Below are 8730 nucleotides of genomic sequence, written 5' to 3'. Positions count from 1 at the left end.
ATACATCATGACCAAGTAGGATTCATCCCAGGTATGCAAGGATGGTTCAACATAAGAAAATCAATTAATGTAATACACCATATCAACAAACCAAAGCAGAAAAATCACATGATCATCTCAATTGATGCAGAGAAGGCATTTGACAAGATTCAACATCCCTTCCTGTTGAAAACATTTCAAAAGATAGGAATACAAGGGAACTTCCTTAAAATGATAGAGGGAATATATGAAAAACCCACAGCTAATATCCTCAATGGGGAAAAATTCAAAACTTTCCCCCTAAGATCAGGAACAAGACAAGGATGTCCACTATCACCACTATTATTCAACATTGTGTTGGAGGTTCTAGCCAAATCAATTAGACAAGAAAAAGAAATACAAGGCATCAAAATTGGAAAGGAAGAAGTAAAACTATCACTGTTTGCAGACGATATGATACTATACGTCGAAAACCCAGAAAAATCCACAACAAAACTACTAGAGCTAATAAATGAGTACAGCAAAGTAGCAGGTTACAAGATCAACATTCAAAAATCTGTAGCATTTCTATACACTAGTAATGAACAAGCTGAGGGGGAAATCAAGAAACAAATCCCATTTACAATCGCAACTAAAAGAATGAAATACCTAGGGATAAATTTAACTAAAGAGACAAAAAGCCTATATAAAAAAAACTACAAAAAACTGCTAAAAGAAATCACAGAAGACCTAAATAGATGGAAGGGCATACCGTGGTCATGGATTGGAAGACTAAATATAGTTAAGATGTCAATCCTACCTAAATTGATTTACAGATTCAATGCAATACCAATCAAAATCCCAACAACTTATTTTTCAGAAATAGAAAAACCAATAAGCAAATTTATCTGGAAGGGCAGAGTGCCCCAAATTGCTAAAAACATCTTGAGGGAAAAAAACGAAGCTGGAGGTCTTGCACTGCCTGACTTTAAGGCATATTATGAAGCCACAGTGGTCAAAACAGCATGGTATTGGCATAAAGATAGATATATCGACCAATGGAATCAAATAGAGTGCTCAGATATAGACCCTCTCATCTATGGACATTTGATCTTTGATAAGGCAGTCAAGCCAACTCACCTGGGAAAGAACAGTCTCTTCAATAAATGGTGCCTAGAGAACTGGATATCCATATGCAAAAGAATGAGAGAAGACCCATATCTCACACCCTATACAAAAGTTAACTCAAAATGGATCAAAGATCTAAACATTAGGTCTAAGACCATAAAACAGTTAGAGGAAAATGTAGGGAGATATCTTATGAAACTTACAATTGGAGGTGGTTTTATGGACCTTAAACCTAAAGCAAGAGCACTGAAGAAGGAAATAAATAAATGGGAGCTCCTCAAAATTAAACACTTTTGTGCATCAAAGAACTTCATCAAGAAAGTAGAAAGACAGCCTACACAATGGGAGACAATATTTGGAAATGACATATCAGATAAAGGTCTAGTATCCAGAATTTATAAAGAGATTGTTCAACTCAACAACAAAAAGACAGCCAACCCAATTACAAAATGGATAAAAGACTTTGACAGACACCTACCACGAGAGGAAATACAAATGGCCAAAAGGCACATGAAGAGATGTTCAATGTCCCTGGCCATTAGAGAAATGCAAATCAAAACCACAATGAGATATCATCTCACACCCACCAGAATGGCCATTATCAACAAAACAGAAAATGACAAGTGCTGGAGAGGATGCGGAGAAAGAGGCACACTTATCCACTGTTGGTGGGAATGTCAAATGGTGCAACCACTGTGGAAGGCAGTTTGGCGGTTCCTCAAAAAGCTGAATATAGAATTGCCATATGACCCAGCAATACCATTGCTGGGTATCTACTCAAAGGACTTAAGGGCAAAGACACAAACGGACATTTGCACACCAATGTTTATAGCAGCATTATTTACGATTGCAAAGAGATGGAAACATCCAAAATGTCCATCAACAGAAGAGTGGCTAAACAAACTGTGGTATATACATACAATGGAATATTATGAAGCTTTAAGACAGAATAAACTTATGAAGCATGTAATAACATGGATGGACCTAGAGAACATTGTGCTGAGTGAGTTCAGCCAAAAACTAAAGGACAAATACTGTATGGTCCCACTGTTGTGAACCGACATTCGAGAATAAACTTGGAATATGTCATTGGTAACAGAGTCCAGCAGGAGTTAGAAACAGGGTAAGATAATGGGTAATTGGAACTGAAGGGATACAGACTGTGCAACAGGACTAGATACAAAAACTCAAAAATGGACAACACAATAATACCTATTTGTAAAGTAATCATGTTAAAACAGTGAATGAAGCTGCATCTGAGCATTTTTTTCTCTATATTAACATTCTATATCTTTTTCTGTTGTGTTGCTAGTTCTTCTAAACCGATGCAAATGTACTAAGAAATGATGATCATGCATCTATGTGATGATGTTAAGAATTACTGATTGCATATGTAGAATGGTATGATTTCTAAATGTTGGGTTAATTTCTTTTTTTCCGTTAATTAATTAAAAAAAAAGAATTATACACTATGACCAAGTGGGGTTTATATCAGGAATTCAAGGATGGTTCAACACAAGAAAATTAATTAATGTAATACAGCACATTAACAAATCAAAAGGGAAAAACCACATGATCATCTCAATTGATGCTGAAAAAGCATTTGATAAAGTTCAATATCCTTTTCTGATAAAAACACTCCAAAAATAGGAGTCAGTGGTAATTACCTCAATATGATAAGGGGAATATATGAAAAACCAATAGCCAGCATGGTGCTCAATGGAGAGAGACTGAAAGCCTTCCCCCTAAGATCAGATACAAGACAAGGATGCCCCCTTTCACCACTATTATTCAACATGATGCTAGAAGTTCTAGCTAGAGCAATTGGCAGGGCAAAGAAATAAAAGGCATTCAAGTTGGAAAGGAAGAAATGAAACTCTCATTATTTGCAGATGACCATGATACTATACTTGGAAGATCCTGAGAAATCTACACCAAGTTACTTGAGCTAATAAACAAATTCAGCAAGGTGGCACAATATAAAGTTAATCTGCAAAGATCAGTAACGTTTCTATACCAAGCAATGACCTAGCTGAGGAGTCAGTTCAGGGAAAAAATCCATTCAAAATAGCAACTAAATGAATCAAGTACTTGGGAATGAACTTAACTGGGGAAGCAAAGAACTTGTACACAGAAAACTATATAACATTGCTAAAAGAAATCAAAGGAGATCTAAACGGGTGGAAAGATATTCTCTGCTCATGGATAGAAAGGCTAAATATAGTTAAGATGTCAATTCTCCCCAAATTGATCTACAGATTCAACACAGTACCATTCAAAATTAGGGAAAGAGACCCCGAATAGCTAAAAGCCTCCTAAAATAGAAAAATGAAGTGGGAGGATTAACACTCCCTAACTTTAAAACCTATTATAAAGCCACAGTGGTCAAAACAGCATGATACTGGCACAAAGATAGAAGCATTGACCAATGGAATCAAATCAAGAGTGCAGAAATAGACCACCAAATCTATAGTCAACTAATTTTTGATAAGGCCCCCAAATCCTCCAAACTGGGACAAAATAGTCTTTTCAATAGTTGGCCAAAAGAATGAAAGATGACCCCTATCTTACACCCTACACAAAAATTAACTCAAAGTGGATCAAACACCTAAATATAAGAACTAGCACCATAAAGCTTCTAGAAGAAATGTATGGAAACACCTTCAAGCCCTAGTAATAGGAGGTAGCTTCCTTAACTTTGCACCCACAGCACAAGCAACAAAAAAAAAAAAAGACAAATGGGAACTCCTCATAAGCAAATGCTTCTGCACCTCAAAAGACTTTGTCAAGAAGATGAAGGGGCAGCCAACTCAATTGGAGAAGATATTTGGAAATCACATATTGGACAAAGGTTTGATTTCTTGTATATACAAAGGAATCACACAATAACAAAAGAACAAATAATCCAATTATAAAATGGGCTAAAGATATGAAAAGGCATTTTTCTGAAGAGCATATACAGATGGCTCAAAAACATATGAAGAGATGTTCATATTCCTTGGCTATAAAAATGCAGATCAAGATTACAATGAGATACCACCTCACACTGATAAGAATGGCTGCTATTAAACAAACACTAAACTATAAATGTTGGAGAGGATGTGGAGAAACTGGGACACTTATGCACTGCTGGTGGGAATGTATAATGGTGCAGCCACTACGAAGACTGTTCAGTGATTCCTTAGGAAACTAAATATCGAGTTGCTCTATGACTCAGCAATAGCACTACTTGGTATATACCCAGAAGAGCTGAAAGCAACAACACAAACAGACATTTCCATACCGATGTTCACAGCAGCATTATTCACAATTGCCAAAAGATGGAAACAAACCAAATTCCCATCAACAGACAAGTGGATCAACAAAATGTGGTACATACATACGATGGAATATTATGCAGCAGTAAGACGAAATGACATCTGGAAGCACATCACAAGATGGATGAGACTTGAGGACATAATGCTGAGTGAAATAAGCCAGACACAAGAGAATAGCTGTGTGATTCTACTTTTATGACAAGCATAAAGGTATAATCAAGAGGCTTATAATACAGAATATAGGGGTCTACAGAAGCTAGAGATAAGTGAACAGTTAGCTAATGACTTTGAACTCCAATGTAAGGGAATAGATAAGAGTGAAGGTGGTTCTCTAATGAGTCTATAAGTAATATTACCATATTGAGGATGAACAAGATTAAAGGGGGTAAAATAGACCTACATGTCCCACTGATTAACACTAGAAATACTAATTTGTTCTTACAAGAATTACTTCAAAGATACAATTCATGTACAAAGAGTGTTTAAGTCCAGGGTACAGGGGGAAAACAGCCATTGCATGCTATGGGCTATGTTCAAAAGGAAACCATCAGCACTACCACAGCAACAGCAGAGGTAAATAATGGGGGAAGGGACAAGAGTTAAGAGGAGGTTTAGATTTTCTATTCGACAAGGGTATGTTTATTGGTTTTCTTTCTCTTGGGAACATGAAATTCATCATGTAGAACTGCAGTCTACATGATGCCTGATGAATGCAGGTGGCTGAAGGATGCACTAACAGAGAAGTAGACTGGTGAACAATGGTGTATACTTATGAATGAAGGTTGTCCTGCTACATAAAGAACAAAGTTATGAGGCCTGCAATGATGAGAATGAACATGTGGGACATTTGGTGAAACAAAATAAGCCATATACAAAAGAACAACAATGCTATGGTCACCTTTAGAAAATGCTTATAAGGAATCAGGGGCCTAGATTGTAAACTTTTATAGCAGACACTTTAAGTCCAGAGTGGTGAATATTATTACAGGATTTTGAGAGACTGTTTTATATATATATTAATAATTTTATAAATATTATTTGTGTATAAATATTATTTATTATTATAAATAAATTATATATATAATTTATATATATATAACCTGATATTTAGAGATAAGAACAAAGCTGATCAGATTGGGGTTAAACTAATTCAGAATACAGGGGTAAAGAAGACAGTGTCTATATTTTAGAACCACAATGTAATGCCTGAATACATCCTAGAGTATTTTAAGCAGATAATAAAAAAGTATTTGCAAAGCCCCTGGAGGGATGGAAGAAACAATATGGAACTATTAAACCTTACCATCAGGGAATCCCCTGATACTGTGTCAAGCCTCAGGGACACCCAAATTAATAGGTCATTTCTTTGATTCTTAGGCTTACTCTTGTGAAGCTTAAGTAGATAGTTGAGAAGCTTAGACTACCTATAAGCATGCCTAAGAGTTACTTTTGGAGAACCTCTTTTGTTGCTCAGATGTGGCCTCACTCTTTCTAAGCCCAACTCTGCAAATGAAATCATTGTCTCCCCCACTACATGGGACATGACATCCAGGGGTAAGTCTCCCTAGTGACATGGGAGATGACTCCCAGGGATGAATCTGGGCCTGGCACTATGGGATCAACAATTCCATCCTGACCGAAAGATGGAAAAGAAGTATAACTAATAAAGTATCCATGACAGAGAGAGTTCAAATAGAGTCGAGAGGCTACTCTAGAGGTTGTTCTTACACAAGCTTCAATTAGACCTTGCTGCCTGCCAAACCCCAACCAGGACCATTTCAACCAATCCTAAAGAACACCTAGGGCAATATATAAGATTCCACAAGGGTTCCATGCACTAGAGTAACTTTCCAGAAACCTACAACCTCCAGATGGGTCCCAGGTCCAGATAAGTCCTGAAACCTAGAGGGCCCAGCCTCTCCAGAACATCAGATAGTTCCATCTCCCTACTCCATGTTAGTGACAAACCTTTCCAACATGAAAAAGTTAGAACGGCCATAGCCCAAACACCCCTAAAGAGAGGGATGGAAAGATCAGAAGTGATGGTGGAGTTATACACAGAAGATAGGATTTAACAAATGGATATGAATGCTGAATCATTAAATTGATATATCTTTTAGTCTCTAGTATTTTAGAGCAGCTAGAAGTGAAAACCTAAAATTGTGAAATTGTAACCCATGTCAAACTCTGAAATATATTCTACAACTAATTGTGTTGCCGTGCTTTGAAGTTTATTGCTTTTTTGTATATATGTTATTTATCACAAAAAAGAAGGAATAAAGTTGATTGTGGTGGTAAAAAAATATTTAAGCCTTCTGGCCTCCTATATTCTGGAGCAGCTAGAAGGACAAATCTGAGAGGATCGTATGGTAGCCCGTGACAAACTCTGGGATCTGTCCTGTAACTACTTGTTGAAGAGTACTTTGAAAAACATTGCTTTTTTATTTCTTTGCTTTGTATATATGTTATACTGTACAATAAAAAGGTTTAAAAAAATCAATGGAAACAATGAACAAAACCAAAAGTTGGTTCTTTGAGAAAATCAGTTAAGTTGATCAATCCTGTGCCAGTCTGAAACTGTTGTGTACCCCATAAAAGCCATGTTCTTCTATCCCCATTCAATATTGTTGGGTAGGACCTCTTTGATTAATTGTTTACATGGAGATGTGACCCACCCAGTTGTGGGTGGGACATTTTGGTTAAGTGGTTTTCATGGAGATGCATCTCCACCTATTCAAGGTGAGGTTTCTTACATTTTGGAAAATGCTTTAAAGTCCATGCAATCAGAGACCTTTGGATATGCAGAAGGAAAACACCCCCAGGGAGTTTTTTTTAATCCATATATATTATATATTCACATACCATGAAATCATCCAAAGTGTTCAATCAATGTTTACGATATCATCATCTAGCTGTGCATTTATCATCGCAATCAACTTTTTTTCTTTTTAATGAAAAATAACATACATACATAAAAGCAATAATTTCAAACACATTGCAACAATTAGTTGTAGAACAGATTTCAGAGTTTGGTATGGGTTACAATTCGACAATTTTAGGTTTTTACTTCTAACTGCTCTAAGATACTGGAGACTAAAAGAAATATCAATATAATGATTCAGCAATCATATACATTTGCTAAACCCTACCTTCTCTGTATAATTCCACCATAACCTTTGATCTTTCTCCCACTCTTTAGGGATATTTGGGCTATGCCCATTCTAGCATTTTCACTTTGGAAGTGGTTGTCAATAATATGGGATGGGGGTGGAACTAACTGATGTTCTGGAGAGGCTGGCCTCTCTGCATTTTAGGACTTATCTTGTCCAGGGACTCATCTGGAGGTTGTAGGTTTCTGGAAAGTTACCCTAGTGCATGGAACCTTTGTAGAATTTTATATAATACCCTAGGTGTTCTTTAGAATTGGAAGGAATGGTTTGGGTTGCAGTTTGGCAAGCTATGATAAGTAGTAATGTCTAATTAAAGCTTGCATAAGAGTAACCTCTGGAGTAGATTCTCGACTCTATTTGATCTCTCTCTCAGTCACTGATACCTTATTTCTTATACTTCTTTTCCTCCTTTTGATCATGATGGTATTGTTGATCCCATGGTACCAGGGCCAGGCTCATCTCCTCAGGGAATCCCTATGAAACCAGAAGCCAGGAGAGAAAGCTAACAGACATCACCATGTGCCTTCCCAGCTGACAGATGTTTTTCAGATGGCGTCAACATTTCCTGAGTGAAGGTAACCTCTTGTTGGTGCCTTAATTTGGACATTTTCACAGCCTTCAGACTGTAAATTTGCAACTTAATAAATTCCCTTTTTAAAAGTTATTCCATTTCTGGTATATCACATTCTGGCAACTTTAACAAACTAAAGCAAACACCTAGCTAAGATGACAAAGGAAAAAAAGAGAGCAGACACAAATAAATAAAATCAGAAATGAGAGGGGGAGTCCTTACTATGGATCCTAAAGGAATCCATAAAATCTTAAGAGATTTTGCTAAGAGATTTTGCTTAAGAGATTTTGCTATGAACAACGAAACACCAGCAAACTAGGCAACTTAGATGAAATTGACAAATTTCTAGAAACATGCAAATTACCTACACTGACTCAAGTGGAAATAGAAGATCTTAACAAATCAATTAGAAACAAAGAGATTTGTCATCTAAACTCTTCCGACAAAGAAAAGCCCAGGGTCAGACAGTTTCATGGGGGAATTTTATCAAACATTCCAAAAAGTGCTAACACTAATCTTGGTCAAATCTTCCAAAATATTCAAGTGAAAGGAATGCTACCCACCTCATTTTATGGAGCTAAGCTCA

The sequence above is a fragment of the Tamandua tetradactyla genome, chromosome 5 (assembly GCF_023851605.1).
Source record: "Tamandua tetradactyla isolate mTamTet1 chromosome 5, mTamTet1.pri, whole genome shotgun sequence".
NCBI lineage: Eukaryota > Metazoa > Chordata > Mammalia > Pilosa > Myrmecophagidae > Tamandua > Tamandua tetradactyla.
The sequence above is the reverse complement of the archived record's forward strand: the minus strand, read 5'-3'. Positions refer to the sequence as shown.